The following is a 10,407-nucleotide window of genomic DNA, read 5'->3' as shown; positions in this document are numbered from 1 at the left end:
TAAGACTGTAAAAGAATAAATTATGGACTGTCAATATCCTGGTATGGATAATCGACAAAAGTTAAGAGAAGATCCTAAACTAAAACTTCGATTTTAGTAAGAAATAACGTTTTTACGAATATGAATTCTGATAGACGAATATGTAATAGGCATGAAAGATATAAGTCTTGACACTGATAAGTGCAAGACGATACATTTGAAAAGAAAGGTTAGAATAGACCTAAACATGACGTGACGCGATCACGGTCAAGAGAAGTAATGTGAAGTAATCATATGATGACCCGAGTGATGGGTACAAAGTAACTGGACCAATAAGTCTAGTTAATGAGACCGGTTAAGGTCAGCAATTCAAGTCAAGAAATTTGGTTTCTCGAAAACGGTGGATTCGGTATAACTGAACCGAATAAATAAATTTGAAAACAAAAAAAAATATATATATATATATATATATATATTTGTTGCTAAAAGTGAAAGATTTCACTAAAGACCTTTAAACGGGTCAAAATAACGGATTCATAAAAAATTCGATAGTATATGAAAGCGATGGATATCGCTAAGTTAACTAAACTAGTGGAAATAACGAGATTACGGTATTTCAAGTTGCACTATGTCGTATGAGTTATGTAGATAATTAGTAACCAAAAAGACGTTACCATACTTTTTTGGTAATACAAACTATTGGATAAAAGTATAAGTAATGTTTAAAAAAATTTCTCGGATCGAATACATTGAGTTAAACTCAATGAATTATGTAAGAAAAGGTTTCGAGGACGAAACCTCTTTAAGGGGGTAGACTTGTAACACCCCAAAAACGGGTTTGGTAATCAAACCATGTTAATACTAAAAGACGGCTAAAGAACCGTTAGTGGTAAAAATTGAGCCAGAAAATATTAGGATTTATATAACTAAATCTAATATTTAATAAAAAGAAAAAAAAAAGAGAATGTTTGGGAAATAAAGTTTATAGAAGGCCCGAGTTAACGGGACTTAAAATGAAACGGGTTATAACTACCCCAAACCCACTAAGTTAATTTGGAACATTTAAAGTTAGTTATGAGAATTGGTTAATTACTAGTAAGTAATACATAAGGGTTTAACAAAAGCTAAAACTAGAGGGACCTAAGATGTTAAAAGGGAAACTTGAGATTTAAAGTTGGAAATTTGACATAACACACACACTAGGTGTGTGTATGTCGATCGACCAGGAGAAGAGAACAAGGGGTGTAAACCCTAGTTCATCAAAATCTTCAAATTGAAGGATCCAATCAAGTCCAAACCGAAAATCGAGCATAGATTAATGATCCCCATTGCAAGGAGATCATAAGGTATGTAAAATTTGACAAAAATTCTCTACTTGAAATTCTCATGAATTTGGAGAACTAGAAATCTGATGATGCATGTATGAATCGTAGATGAATAAGGAACAATAAAATGTCTAGGAGTAAACCCTAGATAAGTACATGTTGAAATCATGCTAAATTCTAGTGCAATCCATGGTCACCATTGTAGGAGACTAGTGGGTTAAGTAGAACTTGATAAACACTAGGAAATTTGGGGTTGTTCTAGTGTAATTTAATATATGCAAAGTTATTTCAGAACTTTAAGGGCAAATGTTTGTGTTAAATAAATTGAATGATGAAAATTCGGGTTATATGACGAGTCATGAGATTGTCAATGAATTATTTATAGGAGACGCCCATAAGGTATTCGATGTAATGCCTAAGTGAAATTGGGTATCTACTAGTTCGTAAATAGAACTTGGTTTGGATAAGTAACTTGATAAAATGCCTAAACTAGCTAATGAATATGAATGTGCATTTTAGATATTAAGGGATGTTTGACTTTCAAAAGTCAAACTGACCCATAATACAATAAATGGTAATTTTGATATAAAATGCGTAAGGTGGAATAATCGTAGTAAGTTATGATTAAACTAACCACCTTGAAACGATGATTTAAAATAGTTGGCGCTTAACAAGCTAGGTGAAGCTTGGGGAGAAAGCAGGTCAAACAAATCAAGAAGGAAAGGAAAAGTGTAGCTTGGATACGAGGTAAGTGAAACTTACACCCTTGTGTATGACACTTGTTTATTTTATAAACTATAAATGCGAAAGATGTAATACCCCAAAATAAGGGTTCCGACACGACCGATACAAGTCGGAACGAGTATAAATGATAAAAACCATAATTTATGGTAAACGGGGCAAATGGGTGGATTTGGAAATCTAAAACCATGCCTTTATTCTAATTTATGTAAATGTTTGGTCTTATAGTCCAAACGGGTCAAATGGTGATGAAACACCATTTGACAATATCGACTAATATGATTGTCAAGTCGTATGTTATCAGGAGTGATTAGCAATTTGGAGAATTGCGACGCCATAGAATGTTGGTTAATTAACGCGAGACATAAAACGGGTCTATATGTTGATTCGAGCCAGGTACGCACTTCTATAGATTCATGGTTTAAAATGTAATGTTGGTCAAATACTTTAACAAAAGGACCAATGTCGTAAAAAGGAAGAAATAAGTTGACGAAATTGCCCTTGATAGGTAAATCGGGCACACGATCCTTAGAGGTCGTTTAGATACTAGTATTATCATCATGAAACTCTTAGACACATGTAAGGGTTGCAGACATCACTTTGGGGGTCAAATGCTTATGAACGGGTCAAAATAAGAACTTGAGCGTAAACGGGTTTTTATCATGTAAGAATCCCGTGATTTGAAATTCATATGATAGGTGATATGGAAATTTTGAATTTCATGAGTATAAGAATCAAACAAACATGTTTGTTTGAAAAATATTGAACGGGTCAAAATTTTGGTAAAAAGGGTAATAAGCCGAAGACTTGAAAGTCTTAAGTTTCGTTAATCCGGATGTTAGATTTTAACTCCATAATGTGGAGAGTTAAATTACAAACACGCAGGAAGAAACGGTAGGTCAAACTGTCAAGCGGTTTGAAAGATACGGAAGTTTCCGTGTCAATAAACGGCAAAATAGAAAAAGCTGATGCAGGGGCCACCGTAACTTACGGTGGGTACCGTAAGTTACGGTGGAGGCTGAATTCTTTACGGCAGTTCTCCCCTGCCTTACGGTGGGGAATTGTTATAACAGGGCTACCGTAAATTACGGTGTCCACCGTAATTTACGGTGGACCCTGTACAAAATGTATTTTTGATCAGTTTTGTTTCCCGGACTCATTTAGATACGTTTTAAATCCCGTATGACTAAAGCATTTCATGTTTTTATGAAATGTAGGTACTTTGTGGATGCCGGAAGAAGATCAAGCTCAACGAAGAACCGAACACGAAATAGATACACGTTTCCGCACATTGCCACGTTGTAAATTTTAAACAACGAACTCGATTACATTATGTTGACTAACTTATGATTTGTTAAAAGTTTTAATAAACCCGCATTTATATGATGTGTGTGGTCTTAACTACACATCTAATTGTGGTATTTTCATATAAAATCGTAATCTAGTAACCAGGGTGTTACAAGTTGGTATCAGAGCCCCGGTTTAAGGGATTCAAGTATGGTGGGGAAAACCATGCTTGGACTTAAACCTTATGCTCTTGATAAAGATTGGTGTTCGGTTCGAGGCTTGATCGTAAATCCGGTAAGTACATGTATATTAATGGTTTAGCGTGTTAAGGTGTTGTAAACAACACATAGGGTTATCGTGTTATACACGTTACCCCAATTAAATGATTGATATAGTTGACGAAATTACGCGTGTTGACGCATATAGTAGAAAAGCCTTGTATTATAATACGGGCAATTATTGAAGTTGACATTACTAACTTTTGTGAATGTTTTAACTGAAGGACACTCGCGTCTGAAGGTGACGAGAGATGAACGAATTGCGGATATGATGGTGGAACGGTCCGAGGTATGACAAGAAGAGCATACTCATCAAGGACCTAAATCGCGTGGCGATGTGAACAAGGCTAATGGCAAGAGAAACCCGTTAGGGCAAGCATTTACCAGGTGCACGTTTAAATTATTGCATGAATAGAAATATACAACAAATACGTAGAAACTGACAGTTGTATATGTAAATAGAAAACTTGGAAAAACCTGAATAGAATACCTATCCAGGATATTGTTTCCAAGGGAAATAAATAGAGGTGTTACTACATGGGGCGTAATGTGAAAGTTATAAAAAGGTCGTGTATGTCATGTGTTGATCGCCTACTCTGGCCAAGTAGGTAGTGAACACATAATACCATGAACTTTTTATGATGAACATACTTACATCCGATGTAATAAGGACGGGGTGAGTGGGACAAATTAAAGGTACCCAAATGAATCAAATGAGCAAATATTTGATAATAATGTAGACGCGTAACCGGGTGACGGGAGCGTATTACATTAGGATAATGAGCCCGAGTAAAGGGACAAAGATTTTATATAAAAATGACTAAATTATGCATTGGGAGGGGGTGTGCTAACACTCGAACCCGGAAAATGCAAATATATATAAAATGACTAAAATATGCATTGGGAGGGGGTGTGCTAACACTCGAACCCGGAGAATGCAAACATATAAAATGACTAAATTATGCATTGGGAGGGGGTGTGCTAACACTCGAACCCGGAGAATGCAAACATATAAAATGACTAAACTATGCATTGGGAGGGGGTGTGCTAACACTCGAACCCGGAGAATGAAAACATATAACATGACTAAATTATGCATTGGGAGGGGGGTGTGCTAACACTTGAATCCGGAGAATGCAAACATATAAAATGACTAAGATATGCATTGGGAGGGGGTGTACTTACACTCGAACCCGGAAATTGCAAATATGTCCCTTAATGGGTTGTTTTAGTAAAACGTCAAACTTAAGGAAAAAGTCGGAATATAAAAACGAAGCGAGGTCTTAATGCATACCGGGAGGGTTGCAATAATAACGACTTCGGTAAAACACCCGGTTGATGGGTAAGAATTAAATACATGCGTAAACCGAGAAACAAGAGCTCGGATGAAAAGTTAAAAGACTCGGGTTTCGAGTCATAGCTAAAAGATGACAAGATAATGTAAACAGAAATTTCGAATAAATTATATTCAACTATTTTAAAGTTGAACGGGTCAAATATAATATCATGCCGGACGGCATGAGTAAACGCAAGCGGGATAATGGTAACATCAAATGCAAAAGAGTAATGAGTCCGGTAGTGGGACATAACCAAATAAGAATATATGCAAACCGAATAACAAAAAGCAAAAGAAAAACTGACGCATAAATGACGTGAGAAGTCATAAAGTCGGGAAATTGACTGAAAGAAAACAATTGTGGCCACGGAACTACAATTAAGGTTAACGAAACCTAAGCTGGAAACAAAATGATTCTTCAAACAAAAACAGGGTGCCTTGACACCAGACATGTATTTTAAGAATGACATGAGTAAGGAATGATCTACGGGATCAATATAGCCTTGGGGTTATAAACAATGGAAAGGTCTACGAGGATAAAACGACCCACGGGTCACGAATAGAAAGAAATTATAAGGACTTCGCCTTAAAGAGGTGAAAGTCTAATCAAAATGGCCCATAAGGCTAAGTGATGAAACCTACGGGTTAATTAGATAAAGCGAGGGAATCAGTTGAGAATCCCCGCATAAAACTAAGACTGTAAAAGAATAAATTATGGACTGTCAATATCCTGGTATGGATAATCGACAAAAGTTAAGAGAAGATCCTAAACTAAAACTTCGATTTTAGTAAGAAATAACGTTTTTACGAATATGAATTCTGATAGACGAATATGTAATAGGCATGAAAGATATAAGTCTTGACACTGATAAGTGCAAGACGATACATTTGAAAAGAAAGGTTAGAATAGACCTAAACATGACGTGACGCGATCACGGTCAAGAGAAGTAATGTGAAGTAATCATATGATGACCCGAGTGATGGGTACAAAGTAACTGGACCAATAAGTCTAGTTAATGAGACCGGTTAAGGTCAGCAATTCAAGTCAAGAAATTTGGTTTCTCGAAAATGGTGGATTCGGTATAACTTAACCGAATAAATAAATTTGAAAACAAAAATATATATATATATATATATATATATATATATATATTCGTTGCTAAAAGTGAAAGATTTCACTAAAGACCTTTAAACGGGTCAAAATAACGGATTCATAAAAAATTCGATAGTATATGAAAGCGATGGATATCGCTAAGTTAACTAAACTAGTGGAAATAACGAGATTACGGTATTTCAAGTTGCACTATGTCGTATGAGTTATGTAGATAATTAGTAACCAAAAAGACGTTACCATACTTTTTTGGTAATACAAACTATTGGATAAAAGTATAAGTAATGTTTAAAAAAATTTCTCGGATCGAATACATTGAGTTAAACTCAATGAATTATGTAAGAAAAGGTTTCGAGGACGAAACCTCTTTAAGGGGGGTAGACTTGTAACACCCCAAAAACGGGTTTGGTAATCAAACCATGTTAATACTAAAAGACGGCTAAAGAACCGTTAGTGGTAAAAATTGAGCCAGAAAATATTAGGATTTATATAACTAAATCTAATATTTAATAAAAAGAAAAAAAAAAGAGAATGCGTTTGGGAAATAAAGTTTATAGAAGGCCCGAGTTAACGGGACTTAAAATGAAACGGGTTATAACTACCCCAAACCCACTAAGTTAATTTGGAACATTTAAAGTTAGTTATGAGAATTGGTTAATTACTAGTAAGTAATACATAAGGGTTTAACAAAAGCTAAAACTAGAGGGACCTAAGATGTTAAAAGGGAAACTTGAGATTTAAAGTTGGAAATTTGACATAACACACACACTAGGTGTGTGTATGTCGATCGACCAGGAGAAGAGAACAAGGGGTGCAAACCCTAGTTCATCAAAATCTTCAAATTGAAGGATCCAATCAAGTCCAAACCGAAAATCGAGCATAGATTAATGATCCCCATTGCAAGGAGATCATAAGGTATGTAAAATTTGACAAAAATTCTCTACTTGAAATTCTCATGAATTTGGAGAACTTGAAATCTGATGATGCATGTATGAATCGTAGATGAATAAGGAACAATAAAATGTCTAGGAGTAAACCCTAGATAAGTACATGTTGAAATCATGCTAAATTCTAGTGCAATCCATGGTCACCATTGTAGGAGACTAGTGGGTTAAGTAGAACTTGATAAACACTAGGAAATTTGGGGTTGTTCTAGTGTAATTTAATATATGCAAAGTTATTTCAGAACTTTAAGGGCAAATGTTTGTGTTAAATAAATTGAATGATGAAAATTCGGGTTATATGACGAGTCATGAGATTGTCAATGAATTATTTATAGGAGACGCCCATAAGGTATTCGATGTAATGCCTAAGTGAAATTGGGTATCTACTAGTTCGTAAATAGAACTTGGTTTGGATAAGTAATTTGATAAAATGCCTAAACTAGCTAATGAATATGAATGTGCATTTTAGATATTAAGGGATGTTTGACTTTCAAAAGTCAAACTGACCCATAATACAATAAATGGTAATTTTGATATAAAATGCGTAAGGTGGAATAATCGTAGTAAGTTATGATTAAACTAACCACCTTGAAACGATGATTTAAAATAGTTGGCGCTTAACAAGCTAGGTGAAGCTTGGGGAGAAAGCGGGTCAAACAAATCAAGAAGGAAAGGAAAAGTGTAGCTTGGATACGAGGTAAGTGAAACTTACACCCTTGTGTATGACACTTGTTTATTTTATAAACTATAAATGCGAAAGATGTAATACCCCAAAATAAGGGTTCCGACACGACCGATACAAGTCGGAACGAGTATAAATGATAAAAACCATAATTTATGGTAAACGGGGCAAATGGGTGGATTTGGAAATCTAAAACCATGCCTTTATTCTAATTTATGTAAATGTTTGGTCTTATAGTCCAAACGGGTCAAATGGTGATGAAACACCATTTGACAATATCGACTAATATGATTGTCAAGTCGTATGTTATCAGGAGTGATTAGCAATTTGGAGAATTGCGACGCCATAGAATGTTGGTTAATTAACGCGAGACATAAAACGGGTCTATATGTTGATTCGAGCCAGGTACGCACTTCTATAGATTCATGGTTTAAAATGTAATGTTGGTCAAATACTTTAACAAAAGGACCAATGTCGTAAAAAGGAAGAAATAAGTTGACGAAATTGCCCTTGATAGGTAAATCGGGCACACGATCCTTAGAGGTCGTTTAGATACTAGTATTATCATCATGAAACTCTTAGACACATGTAAGGGTTGCAGACATCACTTTGGGGGTCAAATGCTTATGAACGGGTCAAAATAAGAACTTGAGCGTAAACGGGTTTTTATCATGTAAGAATCCCGTGATTTGAAATTCATATGATAGGTGATATGGAAATTTTGAATTTCATGAGTATAAGAATCAAACAAACATGTTTGTTTGAAAAATATTGAACGGGTCAAAATTTTGGTAAAAAGGGTAATAAGCCGAAGACTTGAAAGTCTTAAGTTTCGTTAATCCGGATGTTAGATTTTAACTCCATAATGTGGAGAGTTAAATTACAAACACGCAGGAAGAAACGGTAGGTCAAACTGTCAAGCGGTTTGAAAGATACGGAAGTTTCCGTGTCAATAAACGGCAAAATAGAAAAAGCTAATGCAGGGGCCACCGTAACTTACGGTGGGTACCGTAAGTTACGGTGGAGGCTGAATTCTTTACGGCAGTTCTCCCCTGCCTTACGGTGGGGAATTGTTATAACAGGGCTACCGTAAATTACGGTGTCCACCGTAATTTACGGTGGACCCTGTACAAAATGTATTTTTGATCAGTTTTGTTTCCCGGACTCATTTAGATACGTTTTAAATCCCGTATGACTAAAGCATTTCATGTTTTTATGAAATGTAGGTACTTTGTGGATGCCGGAAGAAGATCAAGCTCAACGAAGAACCGAACACGAAATAGATACACGTTTCCGCACATTGCCACGTTGTAAATTTTAAACAACGAACTCGATTACATTATGTTGACTAACTTATGATTTGTTAAAAGTTTTAATAAACCCGCATTTATATGATGTGTGTGGTCTTAACTACACATCTAATTGTGGTATTTTCATATAAAATCGTAATCTAGTAACCAGGGTGTTACAAGTTGGTATCAGAGCCCCGGTTTAAGGGATTCAAGTATGGTGGGGAAAACCATGCTTGGACTTAAACCTTATGCTCTTGATAAAGATTGGTGTTCGGTTCGAGGCTTGATCGTAAATCCGGTAAGTACATGTATATTAATGGTTTAGCGTGTTAAGGTGTTGTAAACAACACATAGGGTTATCGTGTTATACACGTTACCCCAATTAAATGATTGATATAGTTGACGAAATTACGCGTGTTGACGCATATAGTAGAAAAGCCTTGTATTATAATACGGGCAATTATTGAAGTTGACATTACTAAATTTTGTGAATGTTTTAACTGAAGGACACTCGCGTCTGAAGGTGACGAGAGATGAACGAATTGCGGATATGATGGTGGAACGGTCCGAGGTATGACAAGAAGAGCATACTCATCAAGGACCTAAATCGCGTGGCGATGTGAACAAGGCTAATGGCAAGAGAAACCCGTTAGGGCAAGCATTTACCAGGTGCACGTTTAAATTATTGCATGAATAGAAATATACAACAAATACGTAGAAACTGACAGTTGTATATGTAAATAGAAAACTTGGAAAAACCTGAATAGAATACCTATCCAGGATATTGTTTCCAAGGGAAATAAATAGAGGTGTTACTACATGGGGCGTAATGTGAAAGTTATAAAAAGGTCGTGTATGTCATGTGTTGATCGCCTACTCTGGCCAAGTAGGTAGTGAACACATAATACCATGAACTTTTTATGATGAACATACTTACATCCGATGTAATAAGGACGGGGTGAGTGGGACAAATTAAAGGTACCCAAATGAATCAAATGAGCAAATATTTGATAATAATGTAGACGCGTAACCGGGTGACGGAAGCGTATTACATTAGGATAATGAGCCCGAGTAAAGGGACAAAGATTTTATATAAAAATGACTAAATTATGCATTGGGAGGGGGTGTGCTAACACTCGAACCCGGAAAATGCAAATATATATAAAATGACTAAAATATGCATTGGGAGGGGGTGTGCTAACACTCGAACCCGGAGAATGCAAACATATAAAATGACTAAATTATGCATTGGGAGGGGGTGTGCTAACACTCGAACCCGGAGAATGCAAACATATAAAATGACTAAACTATGCATTGGGAGGGGGTGTGCTAACACTCGAACCCGGAGAATGCAAACATATAACATGACTAAATTATGCATTGGGAGGGGGGTGTGCTAACACTTGAATCCGGAGAATGCAAACATATAAAA

General features: G+C 35.8%; 1 long non-coding RNA gene across 1 annotated transcript; it reads left to right on the top strand.

Moving 5' to 3' along the window:
• The first annotated feature begins 6,612 nt into the window (after window positions 1-6,612).
• LOC110925588 lies at window positions 6,613-9,334 on the top strand. Its single transcript, XR_002584595.2, has 3 exons — window positions 6,613-6,972; window positions 7,612-8,088; window positions 8,910-9,334. It is a non-coding gene; the product is annotated as an uncharacterized LOC110925588 (long non-coding RNA).
• Window positions 9,335-10,407: the final 1,073 nt, after the last annotated feature.

This window comes from Helianthus annuus, chromosome 17, assembly GCF_002127325.2.
Source record: "Helianthus annuus cultivar XRQ/B chromosome 17, HanXRQr2.0-SUNRISE, whole genome shotgun sequence".
NCBI lineage: Eukaryota > Viridiplantae > Streptophyta > Magnoliopsida > Asterales > Asteraceae > Helianthus > Helianthus annuus.
This window is presented reverse-complemented; position numbering and strand designations above follow the sequence as displayed.